At 41.8% G+C, this 26,475-nt stretch overlaps 1 long non-coding RNA gene across 1 annotated transcript in view; it reads left to right on the top strand.

Annotated features, from left to right (window-relative positions):
• Positions 1-20,467, top strand: part of LOC135057669 (uncharacterized) — a 303,293-nt gene extending 282,826 nt beyond the window's left edge. Inside the window, exon 3 of the long non-coding RNA XR_010244286.1 lies at positions 19,956-20,467. This is a non-coding gene — a long non-coding RNA (uncharacterized LOC135057669). The remainder of the gene's footprint in view (positions 1-19,955) is intronic.
• Positions 20,468-26,475: the final 6,008 nt, after the last annotated feature.

Below are 26,475 nucleotides of genomic sequence, written 5' to 3'. Positions count from 1 at the left end.
TAAGAAGATGGACTTCTGTTTCCTAGTGTCAATAATTTTCTTTCAATAATGCCTTATCTCTCCTTCCTTAAATAGTAAGATATACCTATCCCTACCCTTACCTTGCCTTTCCATCCTACCCTTTTTATGTACCATCTGAATAAATTATTTGTTTGCAAAAAAAAGTAGAGACTTTTTTTTTAGTAACTTGTACCTCCTGAGCCCTTGTAAAATATCTGACCTTAAGCTTGGGACAAGAGACTCGAGAGAAAGTCTACAAAGGATGTGACCTTTGGATCCCACAATACAAACCTTGTTTATGCATTTTGGTACAACATGAGTGTGCGTAGTCTGTATTTACCTTGTATTTGAGTAGCTCCTCCTATCAAATGATGAAATCTCCCGTGCAACTGCTGCAATCCAGGTGCATGGATCTATGACATTTTGTTCTAAATGGGCGCATTTGCACAAAACAGATCCCAGACTTCGCAGCATATGCACTGTGCAAATCCATTATTACATGTTGCTAAATAGCATCCTGTGTCTAATCAGGGCCGGTTCTAGAACCTTTGGCGCCCCGGGCGGAAAATGGGGGCGTGGCTTCATACAGGGGGCGTGGTCAGTTTCGCCCCCTGTACAGTGGAATAACGCCGCTGAAAGAAAAAAAAATACTTACTATCCCCGCTCCCGACCGCTGCAGATCTCCGCTGGCGCCGCTCCTTTCCTCGGATGACATACACTAGAGGTCAATTATGACCCCTAGCGTCTGTCAGTCCCACAATGCTGTGCGGTGCGCGATGACGTCATCGCGCACCGCACAGCAAAAGTCCTCTACACGAAGGGAAACTAGACGCGTAGCGTCTAGTTTCCCTTCACAGCGGGGGACAGCGGGACCAGCGGGGGACACAGCGGCCAGCAGGGGGCACAGAGTAGTGGATCTTGCCATGGTGCGGCGCCCTTCGGAAGGCGGCGCCCCGGGCAAATGTCCTGCTTGCCCGTGGCAAGATCCGCTGCTGTGTCTAATGCAGTGTTGAACACAAGTTTTGCAGCAGATCTCACAGTTAATTTGCCCTTTTGCAGTTCTCCATAGCAGAGTGTACGCAGCTACAGGCAATTGTGAGTTGCAAGCACCTCAGTCACATTTCCACTTGGGCTGATAGGGTATAACAGAGTTGTAATGGACAATTCCCATACAGGCTAGGTTGAGTGAGGGCTGTCTCTGGAGACTCTGCCTGCAGTGCTGCTCTGTCAGCTTCTCAGTGATAGGAAGCAGATGCTGAATGCAAATGGTGACACCCAGGTAGGTCAGCTCCTCCCTTGTAATGCCTCTGATGCAGTAAACATGTGTGCAACTCTAAATCTTCATCATCTTCCTGTATATGGCAAATAATTTGTTTATACATAAGGGGCAATATTTACTAATATTCGTGTTTGTGTCGGTTTGTGTAGTGTTTTAACTCGTCTTGCATCGGGTGCATTTTCATGCAACTTTTTGAAACTATATACGCCAAGTTACGAAGCAGTCGACTTTATGGTTTTCCGATGTCGATGCCAGTCGGGTTTTTTTGGCACATTTACGGCCGTCATTGTCGTTTGCGTACGTGTTTTTTTTTTTTTTTTGCTGTTTTTTTTTCTAAGTTAAACGCGGCAGGGTTTTTTTTTTCCAGCGGCCGCATTTTCACTTTTAGTTTCGTTATTGATCCCCGTTCATGATTGGTTGTGTTTCAGATGGTAGGAGTGTCTGTGCGCAACCATATAAATACGCCCCAAACCGTCTGCACCTAGTGGGTTTAGTTAGTGGTGAGGAGGGAGGTTGTGCTGTGGAGGTTGGTGAGTAGTTGGTTTGGTGAGGAGTTTTGTGGGCAATTTCTGAGTGTAGTATTGTGTTTGAAAGTAGTCTTGTCATTCTTGTAGTCTTGTTTTTTGTGGTTTTGTCTCATTTTTGGTCCAAGTTTTTTTTATTTATAGTCCCTTGTCACTGTTTGTGTGTGTGTGTGTGTGTGTGTGTGTGTGTGTGTTTGTGTGTGTGATTTGTGCAGTGGTAGTGGAGGAGTGTGTTGTTTGTCTTTTGATTTTTCAGTGTTAAGTGTTTAGACACACAATTATGTGTGACTCACAGGTGGGTGAGGTGGAGGGTGTGAGTGAGGGGGAGGAGGTCGGTCAGGTGGAGGAGGTGAGTGTGAGTGAGGTTTAGTGAGGTGGAGGAGGTGGGTGAGGTTGCTGCAGCAGCCTCAACTGACAGTGATAGTGACAGTCAGAGTGCTCCGCAGCCACGCACCACTACTAAAACTGGGCGGAATGTCAAGTTTAGTTATGCTGAAAATGTGGCATTGGTGCGGGAGCTGATGAAGTATCAGCGGCAGCTATTAGGGCCTGAGTCCGCCAAGGTGCCAACACGGAAGAAGACGGTGTTGTGGGTGAAAGTTGTTGCTGCTGTCAATAGTGAGGGGGTGGTCAAGTGGACGGAGGACACGTGCCGCAAATGGTACTATGACATAAAGCGACGTGTCAAGTCCAAAATGGCCAAGGAGGCGAAGTCGGCTCGAAAAACCGGTGGTGGCCAGCCCTATATTGCAATATATCTGGAGTATGAGGAGCCCATGCGGAGTGTAATACCTCCTGAAGTAGTCTCTGCAACCCATGTCCGGGATTCAGATAGGCCCAGGAAGAATGGTGAGCATGTGTATTTGCATTAACATTCTGTGACATTTTTTTTTTTTTGTTCAAATGTGTGTCATGTGACGTTGCATATTACTCCCATCTTCAAGTGTGTGTCAGCAAATACCTTGTTTTTGGTAATGTTTTATACAAAAGCCAATGTAACATCTTACTTTATTGTATGTCATGTTTTTTCCCCCAGTATATTTTCCATGTGTAGTTTGGACTTGGTGTGTCATTGAATTGTCCAGCAATAATGTTATCCTTTTGGACTTTTTTCATTATTGAATTTGGACTATGTTTTATATTTAGTTTATCCATGTGCAATGTTTCCAAAACAGTGGTTGTCATGTTAGAGGCTGGAGTAGTGGAAAGTGGTTTGGGAACCACTTACATGTGTAATGTCATTATTACTGAATGTAATATATTGTTTGATAAATCCACTATTTGTTTGTTCATTTTGAGATTGTATTTGTACCCTGACACAACACTGCAGTGTAATTTTTTAATTTGTGTTTTGTTTTTGTTTGGCTCATATAGTGGTAATGTGTGTTTGGAGTGCCACATCACAGAGCAATTTATATATTGCATCTGTAATATTTTTTCTTTCATTACAAAATGTAGATGTGTGTGTTTTTGGTTGTTAATGTATGTATTTTTACTTGTGTCCTATGTCAGTGTCCTGTACATGTTTTCCTGTGTTGCACTTTCCATAGTGCATATGGCTATTGGACAATGTTTCTTGTTTTATGTAGTTGTTTTTTGGTTTCCGGTCCTTATGTTTTTGTTAAAAATAAAGCAAGCATTTATTTAAGAATAAATGTTTATAAACATAATGGGTGGATGTATCAACAATAGCATGAATCCATGTTTTTTTATTATATTTTTACAGTGTTAGAAAAAAGCTGTACTACTCGTCCTACAGTAACTCCCATCACATCTGATGATGATGACGCTGCGGAAGCAGGTAAAGTGTCCATTGTAGTATAGGGTATGTTTGTAAAGGAATGGTCATAACAAAATTTCACTTTCAATAATAGGCCCATCAAAAGAAGTCTGGAGCAGCAGAAGTGGGACTTCTGTAAGACGCCACCACAAAAAACCTGTGGCAGCAAAGAAAGCAAGGTCTGATGTCCAGGGCCAACCACAGCAGGCTACCCCGCCACGAAGAATATCCACAGTATGTTCGGTCCCCCCACTCCAAATTTTGGACACACCTCCAAGACGTCAACCACACTCCCCTCATCTTGATTGTGAGTATCAAACTGAAATAAATGTAAACTATTTCAGACCGTAATCAAACTTTTTCTTAACCGCATTAAGTCAAAGCACATCAAAATCTTATATACTAACCAAAGTAAGTAAAACATGAAATGGTATCCAAGCAAAATGACCTTGTCCACATCCAGTAAAGATATGTATGTCCACTTGAGCCATACAGTAGCACATTGTGTGTAAGAAGCTGCAACAGAAACTCATGTTTTTTTTTTTTAGAATAGTTTGGTGGTTTAACAAATGTGCGCATGTGTGTTTGATCTCACATTGCCAAATACATATAAAAAACATTACTATGTTTGTTTTAGAAAATCTATAAGGTAACACATTATGGATTACAATGTGTTTTTATGGTGGAGTATATCTGATCTACAATAAAACTAAAGTGTTTGCTTTCACAATGAAGTATCCAGACACATTTGCCACAAACAGGCATATGTATGTATTTCAGTTCACAGTGATGATGTTGCTAGGCAGAATATCTGAAAGCAACAGTGAATGACATGTGTTCCATGTGTAGTGATTTGTTTTCATTTATCAAACATATGGATAGCTAACGGATATTTTTACAACATTTCAGCTTCTAGTCCTGGAAAAAGCATCCCTCCGCAACAACAGCAACACAGTGACATGGATGAGACAATAATCTTAGAAATGCAGCCATTAATCCAAGGAATCAGCCCCTCAGCACCTGTGAGTACACCACCACAACACAGCCCAACAACACCACAACACAGCCCAACAACACCAGTAACACAAGGCCCTGATCAGGTATTTTGGACCATTTGGGCTAGACAGCAGGCCACTGATGAAGATTGCCTGCGTAGGCAGACACAAATGTTTGCAAGCCTACCATGTCACCTCAGAAGAATAACCAGAAATATGAGTAGACAAAATGAACAAACCTTGAGAATTGGCAATACCATGGAACTGATGCGTACAGACATTACACAGGTCATGGCCAACTTACAGCGCATAATGGAAGAACAGCACAGACTAATGGAAGAACAGCATAGACAACAGCAAAGTTATATGAACATTTTTCAAAACAATCAAAAGATAAATGAAAGTTCATTCCGAATTGTAGACAATCAAAATGCTGCTACACGTGAACTCAATGCCACCCTCACTAACCTGAATGAAACACTCAGATCCATGCACCAACAGCAAATAAGCAGCAGTTCTGGTACGACTACTCCAAATATCACGCCAGTCTCATCACCAACAAGACGCTCCACCAGAGCACGACAACATGACATTGCTAAAGGCAAAGGGCAGGACAAGCAGGCACCCAAAAATAATAACAACCAAAAATTAATTTATACATTTCTGATAAGTTAATCAAAATAGTTAGTAATTGTATGTTTGCCAAAATATATATAACACTTAGCTATCTGACAATTTATACAACATCATTAATTATAAGTGGTACAAACAACAACATGAAATGTGTACGCAAATTCATTCTTTAACATCTTTGATTTTTTTTGGAGGAGGGTAATGTTGTTAGAGCTGCACATACATGTTAGCAGGAAGTAACCAGACCACTTGATTTTTTTCTAATCATTACTCTTTCTAGATTCCAGTCATTCTACTATCCTGCACACACAATCATTGCCAGGCAGCCACCATATGTTTAGCAGGAAGTAACCAGACCACTTGATTTTTTTCTAATCATTACTCTTTCTAGATTCCAATCATTCTCCTATCCTGCAGCCAAAACAAATTACAATGTGATTGTTAACTCCTTACATTTCTTCTCTTTACAACATTACAAGATTAACACAATTTAGTTGCCTAAAAAGCTTTTAATATGTTGTCAATGAATTCAGATATTTCAGTGCCAAATTGAATGTCATTATTGTTGGGCCATGTTTGTGTGTGTTAAAAATGAGTAATAATGTTTTTACACATGATGCAAAAAAAAATATATGTAATTTTAACCAAAAAACTAATAATGTGTATAATAATGTATATATGTGGCAAACTATGTATTTACTGACAAATCAGCAAGTTTACTGCAGCAAACATTATGAAATAAATCATTTTTTAAGATAGTAAGTTTGTTGCCCTTAAATACGATGGAGCATCACACATAGGGACACATGTATTCCTCAAGGCTAACATATTATATGTTGAGGAGTGTTTAGTTAGAAGACAGGTTCTCAAACTCGGCCCTCAGGAACCCACATAGTGCATGTTTTGCAGGTCTAATCACAGATTCACAAGTGACATAATAAGCTCCACCTGTGAACCTTTTAAAAAGTGTCTGTGAGTAATTCATACACCTGTGCTTCTACTGGGTTACGTGCAAAACATGCACTGTGTGGGGTCCTGAGGGCCGAGTTTGAAAACCTGTGCATTAGGACGTAACACACAATCATAAAGTAAAAGACTAAATGGATTATGTGTGCTTGTAATAAATTAGCAGTGCATGTTTACGAACACTTATCCAGACTTAATGCATGCCACTCATAATCTGTTGTTTTGAGTTTGAAAATAAACACAATACACATGCGACATTTGTTTTGCATAAAGCGAGGGTATGTTTGTATGTCTCAAGGAGACAGACACATTCTGAGTAATGGTGTTTTTAAATTAAAAATAGGCCAACATCTATTTATGATTACACAACAAATGAAATAAGCAAACCAAACTTACCTTAGAAATAGCGAGTGATGAGCTGTTGCCTAACCTGCCTCCCTACATCTGTACTCCAAGCAGAGGCGTCACCGGGTATGGTGACACCCGGTGCGCGCCCCTGATCTCCTGCCGCGATCGCTGCAAAAAGGGGGCGTGGCTTTGCAGGATCCCGGAATCGTCACTCTGGGGGCATGCCCAGCATCTCCGGAGATTCTGGGCTTCCCCCAGAGCCAGTCTCCGTCCACTGTCAGCTCCTCTTCTGTGACAGGAGCCGGGTGCTGTAGGAGACTTTCTCACTGCAGCACCTGGTTCCTGTCAGTGCGGAGGAGCTGACATTTGGTGTCACCCTCCTCCAGGCATCACACCCGGGTGCGGGCCGCACCCCCCGCACCCGCCTTGTGACGCCACTGACTCCAAGTATCACCAGATGTCTCTAATTCCTCTGCTTGCTGGCTGCTTTCTTCATCCTCCTCCTCAACATGTAGCAGATGTTGTTGCAAACACATGTTATGAAGAAAGCAGCAGCAGAACACAATTTGAGTCACCTTGGAGGGACTATACAACAAAAGGCCACCAGACTTATCCAGACACCGAAACTTAGATTTCAGCACACCAAAACATCTTTCTATCACATTCCGCATGGACTTATGTGCATGATTGTAATTGTGTTCAGCAGGGGTATCAGGTCGGGACAATGGAGTTAGAAGCCAAGAGAAATAGCCATATCCTCCATCACCTAAAATACAGATATAGTAATGTGATTCATGTTAAGATACAGCAACACATAAGTAACACACTGTGGGGCAGATGTATTAACCTGTAGAAGGCATAAGGAAGTGTTAAACCAGTGATATGTGCAAGGTAATAAAGGCAGCGGACAATCTGATCCTAAATTTCATTTACATATAGGAGCTGATTGGCTGGTGCCTTTATCACCTTGCACATATCACTGGTTTCACACTTCCTTATGCCTTCTACAGGTTAATACATATGCCCCTGTATTTGGACAAAGTATACGCAGCCCTACACATATCAAATTACATACCCAGCAGCCATCCATCTGGCATTTGTCCGTCCTCAAACTTATCAAAGAGGGATGACTGACTAAGGATAAAGGAGTCATGGCAGCCCCCAGGGTAACCAGCAACAACACTCATTATTTTGAGATTTGCATCACAAACCACCTGCACATTTGTGGATTGCTCTAGATGTCGATTAGTATAGATGTACTGCCTGCCCCTAGGTGGTCTCAGCTGAATGTGTGTGCAATCTATGGCTCCAAGCACATTGTGCATGCCAACCAGCTCATAGAAATCTACCCTGACGACATGCCACTGAGACTCCTGGGTAGGGAAGCAGATTGAGGCATCGATGTGGGGCTGCAAAACAGCCAACACCTGTGTGTATATTTTAAAGAACAAAAACATGAGATTTTAGGACAGATCTGGCCACCGAGAAAAAAAAAAAAAGAGGTAGTTAGGTATACATCACCTGTGTTAATATTCTCGAAAATGAGGGCTGTGAGATGCCTATGACATCCCCAGACACAGCCTGAAAGCTGCCAGTAGCCATAAAGTGCAACACAGCCAGGAGTTTGTGCAAGCCTGAGACAGAGCGAGAGCGTGCTGTTTCAGGGTCTAGGCCCAGTTTGACAAGGTCATACAGACATAAAATGTTATTACGATTTAGACGGAACATCTGTATGACCGAATCATCGGACAATGCGTTCAAGTTTAAACGCCCCCTAAAAAAACGAGGCCTGCGCAGCCTCCTCTGAACCTGTACAACCTGCCGAACATGTTCAGTTTGTTGGCCCTGGTTACTTACAGGCTGATGTCTGAGTCTGAGGAATCCCACAGCACACAAAAGATCACTGGCCCACAGTCCTGATGCCATTTCTGAGTGGAGGTGGATTGAATTGGGCCTAACATCCTTTTATAGGCATCCGTATTCAGGTGTGATTGATTTTTGAGTTGCAACACTTGTAAGCACGGCTGAAAAAAGCAGGTCTATTTTTTGGCCGCTTTTTTTAATGAATCGCAAAAAAATACGACCGCAATTGAGCACTCAGAGACTAACACCCAAATACGAATGAATAGTGAATACCCGTGTTGTATGAAATAACAGCCGCGTTTGACCGATGGTCTATTCATTCGTATTTCTGAACTTTGAAAATCAAACCATTACGAATAGTCCAAACACTGCTGAGATTGGTGCTGTGTGAATTCCCGTGTTGGGACTAAGGAAAAAAAACACAAATCGGACAAACTCGATTTTTCAGTAAATATTGGCCAATGAGTACTATTGTAAGTGTTTTGAATTCATTAAAATAATGAAAGATTCAAAAACAAATTATTCAAAGTAAGTCAAACACAATTAACTTTGTTTAATAGGATAAGGAAAATGGAATTCTTGTGATGTCTGCCATTGGCTATATCAATATATCTCAGTTAAATGTGTTTGCAAGCTACTTATGTCTGTTTATCAGGCATGCTTGGAAAGACCTTAGTACATTAGTCACAAAGACTGCATGTTAAATCTGTGAGATAGCCAATAAAGGCTATTTCTTCCATTGGAGAATTTCCTGCAACTAGAAATGGCAAACGTACTGTAGGACAATGCTGCACTACTTCTGAACTGGAGGAATACTTATACATTAGTTTCAATATAATGTGGTAGATTTATGCAACTCTACTCATTTTGCATTATTTCCAAAACGATTTTAATTTACTTCACTTTACAGTACACAAATATATTTTGGTTGTTTTCTTCCAGAGAATATTTGGATCTTATAGGGTACCTCCATTGCTGGGACTCCCTTGTTCTTGTGCCACTAACACTTTGTTTCTTATAATACATTTATAATAGCAGTAGGAAAACAGGCAACTTTTATCCCAGACCCAAATACTCATCAGTGTTGACATATGGAGTGCGCCACTGCACAGTCTTCATGGTGCTTCTTTATGAAGACATCAGTCTTTGACCAAGATGGCCACTATTTGGTCTTCTGTGCATACACCATCTTGTCACTGTGTTATAGCACCTCCATCCAAATACTGAGTATATGTAACTGGGAGTACAACTGTACAAACACACTGCTCAATAGACTATACAATTGGTTAAGTCCTGGGATATTTGACTACTTTGCTAGATCAACTGGTGTATAGTATTACTCTGCTTATTACCATTGCCAAAGAGTACACACGTATTCAACAATCATTGATTTATGGTAATTTTCTAGAAAGTTGCAATGGGATGTGCTCTGATTACAGAAATCATGTAATTGCCAACCTCAGTAATCATTGCTGAGTAAGCAAGCTAAAATAAGGTGAATTGCATCATTTTAGCCTCAACCCCTTCCATCAGACCCACAAATCATTGCGTTTTCTGATGTGGGGGCAGGGCTTGAAGTCAGAGCCCTCTGTATTTCCCTGAAGCGTGTCCTCTCCGGGCTTCTCCCGAAAAGGAGAAATGAAATGTAGATAAGTATGTTTGAGGGTGGTTTTGCCAAAACCAAAATACAATGATGAATTAGAACCAAAATGATAACATTGAGTCTGCGTACATCTCTAATGAAAGGTAGAAACACTAATTATGGCAGATACTGTATATAAATCTTAATATGTACCATTCAATATCATGGCTAGATGCTTTATGGGAAAATCTGCTTAGCAACTTTGGTACCAACCAGTAAAAGAGATATACTATCACATGCACAAATCAGGGGTTTTAAAAGCTGCTGCTCCCCAAAGCTGAGGCTATAATATATATAAGGTACTGGAGGCTACATTACACAGAGATCCATGGCTGATCTTTTACCAAGTCTTTCTTCTTTTCTCCATTCATCTACTGTACCTGAAAGTGTTTAAAGTAAGGAAGATGAGGCTGGCAGTGTAGTGAGTGAAAGCAGAGGTCATTTTGGTAAATATGCCTGCTACTATACGTCCAATGTAACATGCTATCAGACGGTGACACATTGGCATCATGTTCATCTAGTTCTAGGATGCAATTGGGACCACTCTAATCCCTGTTATTAGGGCACTATAAAACAGGGACGTGCAGTGAGGTAAATGGCTGAAGAGGCACTGGCTAGTACCAGAGACAGAGTTACACACAAAGGGGTCTATTCATGAAGTAGTGAAAAGTGTGGAGAAGTAAGCCAGTGGAGAAGTTGCCCATGGCACCCAACCATCATTGAAGTAACATTTATAATTTGCATACTATACAATTGTATGGAGCAGCTGATTGGTTGCCATGGGCAACTTCTCCACAGGCACACTTCTCCAAGCTTTTCACTGCTTTATGAATAGACCCCAAAATATGAGCCGAAGAGTTCATATGGGCATTATGCAGAGGTGCAGAGGTATAAACTCCTGGAAATGTGGTGAGTTAGAGAAGTACAGAAAAGATAAGGAGGGTGAGTACTGCCTCACCTGCCATAGACTTTTTACTTCAGAGTTTTGACTATAAAAATTATTAGAATAATACAAAGAAGATATTTCTAACATATTCTTTGTATTTTTTATATACTTTATTCAGTCAAATCTCTGGCGCAGACGTTAGTATGACAGGAAAGGCTCTGCCATACCCCACCGCACGTCACTGCTATACAATCATTGTGCTCTGCCTGGTGGCAGTTAGGAAAGACCAGTTAGGCAGCACAGTGACACAATGATTAACATTGCTGTCTAACAGCTATGAAGTCATGGTTTCAATTCCTACCAGAACCTTATCTACAGTGCTTATAGTTTGTATGTTACCTCCCGTACTGCGTGTGTTTCCTCCAGATGATCTGCTTTCCTCCCACAATTAAAATAAAAAGACATACTGTGCTGGTAAGTTAATTGGGTTCTGGCAAAAAAGTAACGCTAGTGTGTATACTATATATCCATGTGGTAGGGAGCATGGGGCAGGGACTGATGTGAATGATTAAATATACTCTGTAAAATGTTGGTAATCTGTGTGCACTACTGTATATAAAGACTGTTTTTTCATAATAACAAAATAAGAAATGGAAAGAAGAGCGAATGTTTTTAAACTTGAGATATTCTTCTTGATCAATGTTTGACCCAGAAATTTTTGCACATTTTGCAAGTGGAATTTGGCATTTGATTGTCTCTCACAGGAGCAGCAGCATGACCTCATCTGTAAAATGACCTGTAGTATAATTGTTCACCTTTTGGTCGAGCAGCTCTTCCCTGTATTCTAGTCTCTAAGATAAACATGGTTTCTCTTATTAATTGCATAGTTTTGTTGGAAGGCCAAACTTCCAGAAGTACTTTTTAAATCAATAAGACACATGAGGGCACATGTTTTAATAGAGTAACAATGTTCCACAAGTGAGCAGTGAGACATGAAATTAAACACCAAGTGATTTTCCTCTATAAATCCCATTTGTGCCTGTTTCAAATATCCTCAGGTGACACAATGCAGAATAACTAAAGAGACTACTTTCCAGTAGATGCTGTAAAACTGTGAAGCAGAATGATCAGTCACATACAGAGTATAAATGGAAGATCTACAAAGACTCTGTCATACACATAAAAATTAGAGATGTGTGCCTGGCCATTTTTCAGGTTGTTTTTTTTTCCGTATTTTGGTTTTGGATTGGTTTTGCCAAAACCGCCTTTGTGTGTTTTAGTTTTGGTTCTAATATTTTTTTTTTAAATCATAAAAACAGCTAAAATCACAGAATTTGGGGTGTGTTTTTGTTCCTACAGTATTATTAACCTCAATATCATTCATTTCCACTCATTTCCAGTCTATTTTGTACTCCTCACACCTCACAATACTGGGCCTAATTCAGATCTGATCACTGCTGTGCGTTTTCGCACAGCATGCGATCAGATCTGAACTGCGCATGCGTGTTAGCTGCAATGCACCGGCGCGTCACACAACAGCATCAGTGCCTAGCACGAGCGTTTGCAAGAAGATTGACAGGAAGAGACCATTTGTGGGTGGCAACTCGCCGATACAGCAGACAGAGAGAGCACCTGTTTTTCAGATACAGCAGAGAGCCCTCCTTTTTTAGATACAGCAGACAGAGAGAGCACCCTTTTTTTTAGATACAGCAGACAGAGAGAGCACCATTTTTTTAGATACAGCAGACAGAGAGCACCCCTTTTTTAGATACAGCAGACAGAGAGAGCACCCTTTTTTACATACAGCAGACAGAGAGAGCACCCTTTTTTTAGATACAGCAGACAGAGAGAGCACCCTTTTTTCAGATACAGCAAACAGAGAGCACCCTATTTTTAGATACAGCAGACAGAGAGAGCACCCTTTGTTTAGATACAACAGACAGAGAGCACCCCTTTTTTAGATACAGCAGACAGAGAGAGCACCCTTTTTTAGATACAGCAGACAGAGAGAGCACCCTTTTTTTAGATACAGCAGACAGAGAGAGCACCCTTTTTTCAGATACAGCAGACAGAGAGCACCCCTTTTTTAGATACAGCAGACAGAGAGGGCACCCTTTTTTAGATACAGCAGACAGAGAGAGCACCCTTTTTTTTAGATACAGCAGACAGAGAGAGCACCCTTTTTTCAGATACAGCAGACAGAGAGCACCCCTTTTTTAGATAGAGCAGACAGAGAGAGCACCCTTTTTTAGATACAGCAGACAGAGAGAGCACCCTTTTTTTAGATACAGCAGACAGAGAGCACCCCTTTTTTAGATACAGCAGACAGAGAGAGCACCCTTTTTTAGATACAGCAGACAGAGAGAGCACCCTTTTTTTAGATACAGCAGACAGAGAGAGCACCCTTTTTTTAGATACAGCAGACAGAGAGAGCACCCTTTTTTTTAGATACAGCAGACAGAGAGCACCCCTTTTTTTAGATACAGCAGACAAAGAGAGCACCCCTTTTTTAGATACAGCAGACAGAGAGAGCACCCTTTTTTCAGATACAGCAGACAGAGAGCACCCCTTTTTCAGATACAGCAGACAGAGAGAGCACCCTTTTTTTTAGATACAGCAGACAGAGAGCACCCCTTTTTTTTAGATACAGCAGACAAAGAGAGCACCCCTTTTTTAGATACAGCAGACAGAGAGAGCACCCTTTTTTAGATACAGCAGACAGAGAGAGCACCCTTTTTTCAGATACAGCAGACAGAGAGCACCCCTTTTTTAGATACAGCAGACAGAGAGAGCACCCTTTTTTAGATACAGCAGACAGAGAGAGCACCCTTTTTTTAGATACAGCAGACAGAGAGCACCCCTTTTTTAGATACAGCAGACAGAGAGAGCACTCTTTTTTAGATACAGCAGACAGAGAGAGCACCCTTTTTTTAGATACAGCAGACAGAGAGAGCACCCTTTTTTTAGATACAGCAGACAGAGAGCACCCTTTTTTTTAGATACAGCAGACAGAGAGCACCCCTTTTTTTAGATACAGCAGACAAAGAGAGCACCCCTTTTTTAGATACAGCAGACAGAGAGAGCACCCTTTTTTAGATACAGCAGACAGAGAGAGCACCCTTTTTTCAGATACAGCAGACAGAGAGAGCACCCATGTTTTCAGATACAACAGACAGAGAGCACTCCTTTTTCAGATACAGCAGCCAGAGAGCACCCGTTTTTCAGATACAGCACACAGGACACCCCCACCCGCCGCACACCACGCTACGCTACCCAATACTGAGACGGAAACATCCATCCAGTATACTCTCCAATGCCGGAGTGAAGATTGGGTCGATGCACGGGGACTTACATAGAATCCAAATCCTGTAAGAATCCGACAGCAGTTTGATGATACAATAAAAAAAATTCTTGAGCAAATGACTTAGCTGCGCTGTGAGAATGTGGTCCTTATTTACTCTCCTTACACCTTCATCTCCATAACACTCCGTTTCACCATAGGGAAAATGAAACAAAGGTAATGATAGTGAAGTTTGTTTTAATACAGTGTGAGAGAATAAACAAATGTTAAAAATATTCACAATGACAGTCAATTAAAAACACCAATCCACTCCTGATGATAAGTGAGTGCAGAGAAATTACCGGAAATGAATGGAATTGTGGCCAAACAATTCCAAACAGTGCATGGATAATATGACAGAAACTGACATCAGTCCAATCAGAACACCATCCTGGTTACCGGCTTCAGACTCAGCATTCCTTGTACACCTGGAGGCTCCCGACGCGTTTCCACCCCTGTCTGGGGTCTTTTTCAAGGTATCCTGGTGAGTAACTGACTTCCAAACATGCATGTGTATTTAAATGTCCTCTAACCAATCACAAGCCAAGAAGCACAGGTGGACCCTATACATAAATCTCCTAATAGTCTTTTGGTCCCCTGCTGTGCTTCTCCCTATTGGCTGTGTCCATATAAACGTTCTTATTACTATGGTAACCTGGTCCGGGCTTCACTTGCGTCGCGTCACTTCCGGTGACGTATGTCCTATTCGTCATAAGGTACCTGGTTTTCCCAGCGGGTATTTTATACATTCATCCCCATCTCCTTGCGTCTGTTTCACTTCCGGGTATCCTAGGCAACTGGGTACACTTCCCTGATTGTCCGTCGCATCACTTCCTGTGACGCGTACCCCTCGGTTGCTACGGTAACCCGGCGTGTTAGCGGTGTCATATCTTTTTAAACCGATGGGCACAATCCGGGTTGTTTAACCATATCTGTCCTTTTTAATCTTAAAAGTGGGTGGTGCATCATTTACAGGCTTTGTCCATAACCCTGTTTTTGCTCACTAAATATAAATAAAGAAATCACAGAGCTTAATAGTTTGTTCATAAAATACATATTCAATAAAATCCATAAATATAAATCCTAAGTCATATTAAATCCCCTAATATTGGCAAAGAAGAGTAAAGTGCATATGTTCTTAAAGGAATAAAATTATCTCTTTTATTCCAGACAGGGGTGGAAACGCGTCGGGAGCCTCCAGGTGTACAAGGAATGCTGAGTCTGAAGCCGGTAACCAGGATGGTGTTCTGATTGGACTGATGTCAGTTTCTATCATATTATCCATGCACTGTTTGGAATTGTTTGGCCACAATTCCATTCATTTCCGATAATTTCTCTGCACTCACTTATCATCAGGAGTGGATTGGTGTTTTTAATTGACTGTCATTGTGAATATTTTTAACATCTGCACATCCCCAAAAGAGTAATAGGGCCTATAGCCCTAGACCAAGACCATCTCCTAGTAGGTACGAAAATCAAAGGGACCAATGGGATAACAGGAGACAAGATAACTTTAGAAGGAATTATTACACGAGGGATACAAGGAGAAATACACCACAGGGACCCAGATGGCAAAGAAGAAGGGAACCGGTACTCCAAGGAGAGATGATACGTCCCATCGTTGAACCGATAGAAACACACAACAGGTTCAGATCACTTGAAATGCAAACGAGGTCTCCTTTTTTGTACAAGGACAGAAGGTAAAATTCAGAGGAAAAAGGGGGGAAGAATAAAAAAGAGGAGAAAAAGAAAGAAAAAGAAAAAGAGACAAAAAAAGATAAGAAGTGAAGGGGATTTACCCCCCAAAAAAATAGGATCAGGAGGACGAGTGAAAATTTTTAATTTCAGCCAACATGTATTGGCAAAAGAGATCTCCCTCTTGGAGAAAGGGTTGAAATATGCCCCCTCACTTCCACTCAACAAATTTAATACATTTGTTGATTTACATAAATTCGTGAGGAAACTCAGCTTAAGGAAGTTTTTTTTAACCAAGAAAGGAGAGTCCATCACACCAGCACCAACTTTTGAAAATACTCCATTCAAACCAAAGTCAGTTTTTAATCCCACTTTTGCACGTGGCAATTTTTTAGAAACCTTTTTAAAAATTGTTTTAGATGAGATTCAGGAGGTAGATATGAAAAAAATCAGATCCAATCTAACGGCCAAGGAACGTCAAGCTTTAAAGAATTTGAAAGCAAATGAGGAGTTGGTTATCAAACCAGCCGATAAGGGGGGAGGGTCGTGATAATGACCAGGGAAAATTATGAGAAAGAGGTCATGTCACAATTAGAGGATGGATCAACATATAGTAAGTTGAGACTGGACCCCACCAACCGGTTACAAGAAGAATTGACCAAATTGGTTGAAGAATACTGGACAAAGGGAATTCTGGAAGAAAGAAAAAAGAAGTTCATCTTAATAGACGAACCTACCATTCCGGTCTTGTATATTTTACCGAAAGTTCATAAGGACCCGGTTAACCCCCCAGGGCGCCTTATAGTTTCTGGAGTTGGTTCCATTACATCAAATCTCTCAGAATTCATTGATTTTCATTTACAGCCTCTTGTATTAGAAAATAAATCTCATCTAAAGGACACCAAAGACATTCTGGAAACTATTAAAAATATAGAATGGCAGGAAGACTTTATTTTGGTGACAGCAGATGTGAAGTCACTCTACACCATCATTAGACATCAGGATGGTGTAGAAGCCTTGTCTGTCACATTAGAGAAGAGCATTTTAGAAAAAGAGTTACAAGAATTTTTATTGAAAGGTGTACAGTTTATTTTAGGGAACAATTATTTTGCTTTTAATGGAAATTTTTATAAACAGAACGTCGGCACAGCCATGGGCACCAGGTTCGCTCCAAGTTACACTAACATTTTCATGGGGCGATGGGAAGAAAACTGCATTTGGAATAATTGCCCCTTTGGAGCGAACCTGGTGTCCAGGAAAAGATTTATAGATGATGCATTTTTTATATGGACAGGTGGAGAGGATCTTCTTAAGAATTTCTTCACATTTTTGAACAACAATATTTTAAATATACAATTTTCTTTTGAATATAGTGCCACGACAATAAATTTTTTAGATATTACAGTTTTCATCAAGAATGAATGCATTGAAACGAAGAATTTTATTAAACCGACAGACTCTGGTACATACATTGGTACCACCAGTTGCCATCATCCTGATTGGTTAAGCTCAATACCAGAGGGCCAATTTAAACGCCTGAAACGGAACTGTACCAGTGTCGACACATTTACCACACAAGCCGAAGAAATGAGGGATAAATTTGTAGACTCAGGTTACAATCCAGGAAAAATAAGCATCGTAAGAGATAAGGTGGCCTCAGTTGATAGGGAGCAACTATTTAACCCGATAGTCAAGAAAAAGGGAGAACATTTAGAGTGGGCTTTTGTGACTTCGTTCAGTTCTCAATACAGGACCATAGAAAAATCAATAAGAAGACACTGGGGGATCCTCAAAAAGGACCCAGTGATAGGGAACATTTTACCGGATAAACCAAAATGTATTTTTAGGCGAGCACCTAATTTAAGATCAAACTTAGTGAAAAGTGCGTTACCACCAAAAAAGGCCATGGGGACTATTAAATTGAAAGGGTTTTTTAGGTGCGGCCTTTGTTGGGGCTGCAGGGGGATATCATCAGAGAAGAGCAAAATTACCAGTGTAGAAGTCAAAGATCACACTGTTAATATTAGAGATTTTATCACCTGCAACAGCTCCAATGTAATCTACGGTATAGAGTGCGTATGCGGTCTGTGGTACATAGGCAGGACCTCTAGACCCTTGAAAGTGCGGATTAGTGAGCACCTTAGGAATATAAAAAAAAGGTCTCACTACCCATGCACTATCAGAGCACTTTAAATCTCACCATGGCTGCAATTCTGCAGCTATAAAGCAGTTTTGTGGCTTGAAACATATTAAAGGCCATTGGAGAAGAAAGGATCTCTCCAAACAATTGGCCCAAGCAGAGATGAAAATGATCTTTGAACTGGGTACATTAGTACCAGGAGGTTTAAACATGGATTTTGAAATCAAGTGGTTTTTATGATTCATTTTAAAACAGATAATTTTATTCCTTTAAGAACATATGCACTTTACTCTTCTTTGCCAATATTATGGGATTTAATATGGCTTAGGATTTATATTTATGGATTTTATTGAATATGTATTTTATGAACAAACTATTAAGCTCTGTGATTTCTTTATTTATATTTAGTGAGCAAAAACAGGGTTATGGACAAAGCCTGTAAATGATGCACCACCCACTTTTAAGATTAAAAAAGACAGATATGGTTAAACAACCTGGATTGTGCCCATCGGTTTAAAAAGATATGACACCGCTAACACGCCGGGTTACCGTAGCAACCGAGGGGTACGCGTCACAGGAAGTGACGCGACGGACAATCAGGGAAGTGTACCCAGTTGCCTAGGATACCCGGAAGTGAAACAGACGCAAGGAGAAGGGGATGAATGTATAAAATACACGCTGGGAGGACCAGGTACCTTATGACGAATAGGACATACGTCACCGGAAGTGACGCGACACAAGTGAAGCCCGGACCAGGTTACCATAGTAACAAGAACGTTTATATGGACACAGCCAATAGGGAGAAGCACAGCAGGGGACCAAAAGACTATTAGGAGATTTATGTATAGGGTCCACCTGTGCTTCTTGGCTTGTGATTGGTTAGAGGACATATAAATACACATGCATGTTTGGAAGTCAGTTACTCACCAGGATACCTTGAAAAAGACCCCAGACAGGGGTGGAAACGCGTCGGGAGCCTCCAGGTGTACAAGGAATGCTGAGTCTGAAGCCGGTAACCAGGATGGTGTTCTGATTGGACTGATGTCAGTTTCTATCATATTATCCATGCACTGTTTGGAATTGTTTGGCCACAATTCCATTCAATTCCGGTAATTTCTCTGCACTCACTTATCATCAGGAGTGGATTGGTGTTTTTAATTGACTGTCATTGTGAATATTTTTAACATTTGTTTATTCTCTCACACTGTATTAAAACAAACTTCACTATCATTACCTTTGTTTCATTTTCCCTATGGTGAAACTGAGTGTTATGGAGATGAAGGTGTAAGGAGAGTAAATAAGGACCACATTCTCACAGCGCAGCTAAGTCATTTGCTCAAAAAAAATTTTTATTGTATCACTGTGGTGAGGGGTTAAGGGAACCTCGTACGAGCATTTGTTGAGCTAGCAGCAGTATCATTGCGCACAGAGTTATTTATACCATTTTCTTTTTAAGCAGTTTGATGAAGTTTTGCCTTGATGACATAGTCGAGGCGGGTGGGAAAACCGGAGCCATGCTTGGATCCTGGCTCGGATCGCAAAGTTCGGGGGGGGTTCGGTTCTCTGAACCCGCTCAGCTCTAGTAAAAATAGTTCATTTTAGCAGACCTAAAACTGAATAAAAACTAATCATCCTATATTCATACTTGAGTCTGTTTAGTAAATAATGTGATCATTGGTGGATATGTATCACCATACAGTACATTGCATATCTATATCTACATATTTATATAAAAAAGGCCTGCTGGGACTGACCATGTGAAGATAACCTGTCCTGGCCAATAGATAAATGAAATGTGCTTGTGCTTACCATCTTTTACAAATGTCAGGGCCAGTGATGTCTGTGCTTCTGTCTCCTTCTCCAGCTGCCCAGCAATTAACTCACAACTCAGGACAGGAGGATATGGAAGGGAGCCACTGACTCACAAGCAGAAACCTGTGGCAGATCCATTCAGGGATGATCTGCGCAATCATCCCCTCCCCCATAATACACATGGCTAAGAGATCTGCACCAGGGAGGAAATGGAGGTCACGACTGCCCAAAGTGCATATGGTTATTGACATGTAGCTAAATGGTTAAACACTACAATCTATTTCTTAACTGAGTATTTTGTGCATGACTCATCAGCTACAATAACATCACATGGCTGAGTCACAAGACTTAACGGTAAGGCTGATTAGAAAGTAGGTGCATGTTGTTTACTTGGCTCTATAAAATGTCTGCACTTGCCCAAGCCATCACTGTGTTATTAGAGCATTGTAGTACTGTATAGCTGTACTGCACTTAGCTCAGGAGAAATTGATATCTTAACATATTAACTGCTGTTTATCATCTATATTTTGTATCCTGTTATTTTCAATAAAACATACAGATATAGCCGTGTTCATTCTGCCTATGATGCAGTAACACAGGCGTACTCATCGCAGGTGCCACAGGTTGTGACTATTTGTACCTGCAATCGCACCAGTGGAATAAATCACTGATTTCCATATTATTAAGTATACTAAATATGGACATGCAAAATTTTAGGCTTTCTCTAGCTAAATTGCTGGAGAAAAGCTTTTTTTATTTACTAAACAGACCCCAGATTGATCATATATCCAATTGTTCTTGTTATACAGGTGACATGAGTACATGTAATATATATTCTTATACCTATAGCCTCTCACTCAGTATTTGGGCTGAATTGCAGCTAACCACATTGTACTGCCAAGATTGGTGGAGTCTGATGGTGGATGATATTATTTTGTCCAGATCAGTAGGTTACTCCTCATGACTTCACCAGGAGTTTTTTCTGGAGGAAGTACATACATTAAGACAGACAATATGCTTTAACTTTTATTGGGGATTACAATCTTCCGTGCTCAATATTTGTGCCATCTGTGATGTGAATTCGATTCACAATTGATTTTGTCACATCTTGGACATCCATCGCCGTGTTAAATAACACCTGTAAAACTCAATCCTTGTGTTAGTATGAATGTCCACTACTATATTGATTAGACCCCTGATGAAGTACTTTGGATGAAACGCGTATGGTTGCCAATCAGCGTCCACACCCTTTCAGTGGGAAAAAAACAACAACACAGGTTAGACAACACCTTTTTTATTACTTTTAAATCAATGTCTGTATATTTGTATATGGATTCACTTTTATGAATACTTTGGTTTATTTGGGAATAAATATAGGTTAGATCTCCAAAAAGGAGTTATTTGGCTAGCCCAATAAAAGGCAAAAAAATTATTTGAGGTGGTAAAAACTATTTTTATGGGTTACATGTACTAAAGCACCCGCAGATATCCCATTGTATTTGTTCTATTTTTCTGTATCCCCACTAACATGGGGTAAATCTTAAGGTGCTGCAAATAAGTGATATAGCACAGGATAAGGACACTTCTTTTCTCATCTATCTATCTATCTTAACAGTATACTATAGTATCATTATTTTTATAATTTAACATAATGCAAAGTGACTGAACACAAGAAAAAAATCTACTTAAAAAAATATTTGGTGTGACCACCCTTCAAAACAGCATCAATTTTTCTAGGTACACTTGCATGTAGTTTTTGAAGGTACTTGGCAGGGAGGTTGTTCTAAACATCTTGGATAACGAACCACAGATCTTCTGTGGATGTTAGTTTGCTCAAATCCTCCTGTGTCTTCGTGTAATCCCAGACAGACTTGCTGCATTTCAGCAAAGGATTTGGTTAGGATTAGTGATGTGCACCGGAAATTTTTCGGGTTTTGTGTTTAGGTTTTGGGTTCGGTTCCGCGGCCGTGTTTTGGGTTCGGACGCGTTTTGACAAAACCTCACCGGAAATTTTTTGTCGTATTCGGGTGTTTTTTTCAAAAAACACTAAAAAACAGCTTAAATCATAGAATTTGGGGGTCATTTTGATCCCATAGTATTAACCTCAATAACCATAATTTCCACTCATTTTCAGTCTATTCTGAACACCTCACAATATTATTTTTAGTCCTAAAATTTGCACCGAGGTCGCTGGATGGCTAAGCTAAGCGACACAAGTGGCCGACACAAACACCTGGCCCATCTAGGAGTGGCACTGCAGTGTCAGGCAGGATGGCACTTCAAAAAAATTGTCCCCAAACAGCACATGATGCAAAGAAAAAAAGAGGCGCAATGAGGTAGCTGTGTGACTAAGCTAAGCGACCCTAGAGGCCGACACAAACACCTGGCCCATCTAGTAGTGGCACTGCAGTGTCAGACAGGATGGCACTTGAAAAAAATAGTCCCCAAACAGCACATGATGCAAAGAAAAAAAGGGCGCAATGAGGTAGCTGTGTGACTAAGCTAAGCGACCCTAGTGGCCGACACAAACACCTGGCCCATCTAGGAGTGGCACTGCAGTGTCAGACAGGATGGCACTTGAAAAAAATAGTCCCCAAACAGCACATAATGCAAAGAAAAAAAGAGGCGCAATGAGGTAGCTGTGTGACTAAGCTCAGCAACCCAAGTGGCCGACACAAACACCTGGCCCATCTAGGAGTGGCACTGCAGTGTCAGACAGGATGGCACTTGAAAAAAATAGTCCCCAAACAGCACATGATGCAAAGAAAAAAAGAGGCGCAATGAGGTAGCTGTGTGACTAAGCTAAGCGACCCTAGTGGCCGACACAAACACCTGGCCCATCTAGGAGTGGCACTGCAGTGTCAGACAGGATGGCACTTGAAAAAAATTGTCCCCAAACAGCACATGATGCAAAGAAAAAAAGAAGCACAATGAGGTAGCTGTGTGACTAAGCTAAGCGACCCTAGTGTCCGACACAAACACCTGGCCCATCTAGGAGTGGCACTGCAGTGTCAGACAGGATGGCACTTGAAAAAAATAGTCCCCAAACTGCACATGATGCAAAGAAAAAAAGAGGTGCAATGAGGTAGCTGTGTGACTTTGCTCAGCGATCCAAGTGGTCGACACAAACACCTGGCCCATCTAGGAGTGGAACTGCAGTGTCAGACAGGTGTTAGGCGCCGGGGTCCGCAATGTCCGCGCGGCCCGGCGCCTAGCAACTAGGTACGCCGTGCGCGTTCAGCCGCCGGCTTCCTAGCAACGCTAGACGCCGGGCGTGCTGAGCCGCACGGACCCTAGCAACGGGGACGCCACGGGCGGACCGCGTTCCCCGTTGCAGGGTCTAGTTACACACGCACACACACTTGTCTTCTGGCCGTGCAGCAAGGCAGCTGCACGGCATTAATACCAATCAGGCTCTGAACAGCTGATTGGAGGACTCCCTGCTAAATACCTTCTCAGTGCTTCTCACAGACGCCGGTAATAGCTTCCTGCATGCTGCTTTGGTTTGCTGAGAGTCTGTTCCAGTCCTGCTGTATCCGGTCATTCCTGTCCTCAGAAGTCCTGTATCCGGGAGTTGTCATCTCATCCCAGGAAGTCGATGGGTCCCCAGTAGTCCTGACTGATCACCTTTGAATATCGAGTGGTGTTTTGTGAGTTGCGGCTCTGCCGTGTGTTGCGGCTCAGCCGCTTTGTCTTTACATATTTTGTCTTTGGAGCATTTGCGGAGGGTTCTGCTTCCACAAGTCCTCTCTGGAACTCGGCGGTGCCGGGTAGGAGAAGTGGAAAAGTGGATATTTTGGTTGTCCTTTTCCCTGGCGGTTTTTCCGCACATATTCTAGTTTTTATTAGCTTGTAGCCCCTGGCCTGGTTGTTTAGTCAGAGGGCCCCTTGTTATCACCCTGTCTCGGATTTCCCTTTGTCTCTCATTAAGACCTGGGGGGGCATCGGAGTTGGGCAGACGTAATCCGCCCTTCAAACGCGGCTGCCATGGGCTCAAGCAACCATAGTCTCGCAGGGGATTTCTGACAGCACGGGCGAGACAACGGAGTTAGGGCGCAAGGGGCTGTTTTCCATTCCCGCTCCCTTCCCCAGCATTACGTTCCAGTGCTACGGTCCTCGCAATAAGATCTCCTCAGACCAGAGTGCTGGAATCATAACATTATTACCGGCCATACCAAAAATTAAAATTAAACAGGGCTTTAATTTTTTCCTCTCATTCAGTTTTTTGTTAACATTTTTGGCCTCATGAATCCGACAGGTTTAGGGCCAAACCCTGGCCAGCTCTTAGTCAATCAGATTCAAGAACTTACTCAGATGGTTCAGGATCTTTCTCTTCGGGTGAGGTCGCAGGAAGATCTTTTGCGAGCCTCCCCAAAGGGAGTCCCTGAACCAAAGATGCATTTGCCTGAACGTTTTTCTGGTGATAGAAAATAATTTTTTAATTTTAAAGAATCCTGTAAACTTTATTTTCGTTTAAGACCTACTTCCTCTGGTACTGAATCTCAGCGGGTTGGGATTATTATTTCTTTACTCCAGGGGGATCCTCAGACCTGGGCATTCGGTTTAAGAGTAGAGGATCCTGCGTTGTTGTCAGTAGACGCTTTCTTTAAATCTTTAGGGCTTTTGTTTGATGACCCAGATAGAGAGGCGTCCGCTGAAAGTCAGCTGCACGCTCTCAAACAAGGTAAAAATCCTGCAGAGGTTTATTGTACTGAGTTTCGCCGTTGGTCGAACGACTGTGGCTGGAATGACCCAGCCCTGCGCAGTCAGTTTCGCCTCGGCTTATCAGAGTCTATTAAAGACAGTCTCCTCCAGTACCCCGCTCCTGAGACTCTCGATAAACTCATGGAGCTTTCTATTAAGATTGATCATCGTCTCAGAGAGCGGAGAGCTGAAAGAGGAACATCTGTAAGGTCAAGTCCTTGTGTTTATTCCATTCCAGAAGACGTCGAGGAGCCCATGCAGATGGGTCTCTCCCGGCTGTCTCCTGAGGAAAGGACCAGAAGGCAAAATTCCGGTCTTTGTTTGTACTGTGGTGGTAAGGAACATTTTGCTCGTAACTGTCCGAACAAGTCGGGAAACGCTTTGACCAGGTGAATTGTGAGGGGGTTCACCTACTGTAGGTCTGCAGCTTATCTCCTCGAATAACTCTCTTTTAGTCCCAGTTAAGGTTTCCTTTGACAGCCTCAGTTCTTTGGTGTCTGCTTTTGTTGACAGTGGAGTTGCAGGAAACTTTATGGATTTAACTTGGGATTAGGCCTTAGGCATTCCACAGTTACCATTGGATAGGTGTGTCACCATGCATGGCTTAGATGGGAGTCCGCTTTCCAATGGGGTTATTACCCACCGTACACCTCCCGTAGTACTTACAGTAGGAGCCTTACATTCCGAAAATATCGAAATCTATCTAACACATTGCCCAGTAGTTCCAGTTGTTCTGGGTCACCCTTGGCTGGCCTTTCATAATCCCACCATTGATTGGCGGTCCGGGGAGATTTCCCAATGGGGTACATTTTGTGCTAAGGAGTGTATTTCGTTTCCAGTCAGAGTCGCAGCTATCATTTCAGAACTCATTCCAGGGGAATACCAGGAGTTTGCCGATGTATTCTCCAAAGGCAATGCGGACATTCTGCCTCCCCATCGGCCTTATGATTGTGCTATTGAGCTAGTTCCTGGTGCCGCATTGCCAAAGGGGAGATTATATGCATTGTCTGGGCCAGAAACTTTGGCTATGAATGACTATGTTCAGGAGAGCTTACAGAAAGGATTTATTAGACCATCAAAATCCCCTTTAAGTGCTGGTTTTTTCTTTGTGGAGAAGAAGGATGGCTCGCTTAGACCATGCATAGATTTTAGAGCCCTGAATAAGATCTCAGTTAAAAACACCTATCCTTTGCCGTTGATTTCTGTACTCTTTGATCAGTTACGTTCTGCTGTGATTTTTTTCTAAAATTGACCTGAGAGGAGCTTACAACCTCATTCGAATTAAATCTGGAGATGAGTGGAAGACGGCTTTCAGTACTCAGTCGGGTCACTACGAATACCTGGTGATGCCGTTCGGCCTGTCTAATGCTCCAGAAGTTTTTCAAGACCACATAAATGATGTGCTCCGTGACTTCCTAGGGAAATTCGTGGTCGTTTATTTAGACGACATCTTGATTTATTCTGAATCGATGGAACAACATATCACCCAGGTGCGTCTGGTTCTTCAAAAGTTACGTGAGAATCATTTATATGCCAAGCTGGAGAAGTGTGAATTTCACATCACGGAAGTATCTTTTTTAGGGTACATAATTTCCCCTCAGGGATTTTTGATGGAACCTAAGAAGCTCCAGGCCATCCTTAATTGGGCGCAACCCACCAATTTAAAAGCAATTCAGCGCTTTTTAGGGTTTGCGAATTATTATAGGAGGTTCATTCATTCTTTTTCTGACCTGGTTGCTCCCATTGTAGCTCTGACAAAGAAAGGAGCGGATCCTACCAACTGGTCGCATGAAGCTGAGTTATCCTTCCGGGCCCTGAAACAAGCCTTTGTCTCAGCTCCAGTCCTAAGACATCCTAATCCGGAATTG

The sequence above is a fragment of the Pseudophryne corroboree genome, chromosome 3, assembly GCF_028390025.1.
Source record: "Pseudophryne corroboree isolate aPseCor3 chromosome 3, aPseCor3.hap2, whole genome shotgun sequence".
Classification (NCBI taxonomy): Eukaryota; Metazoa; Chordata; class Amphibia; order Anura; family Myobatrachidae; genus Pseudophryne; species Pseudophryne corroboree.
This window is presented reverse-complemented; position numbering and strand designations above follow the sequence as displayed.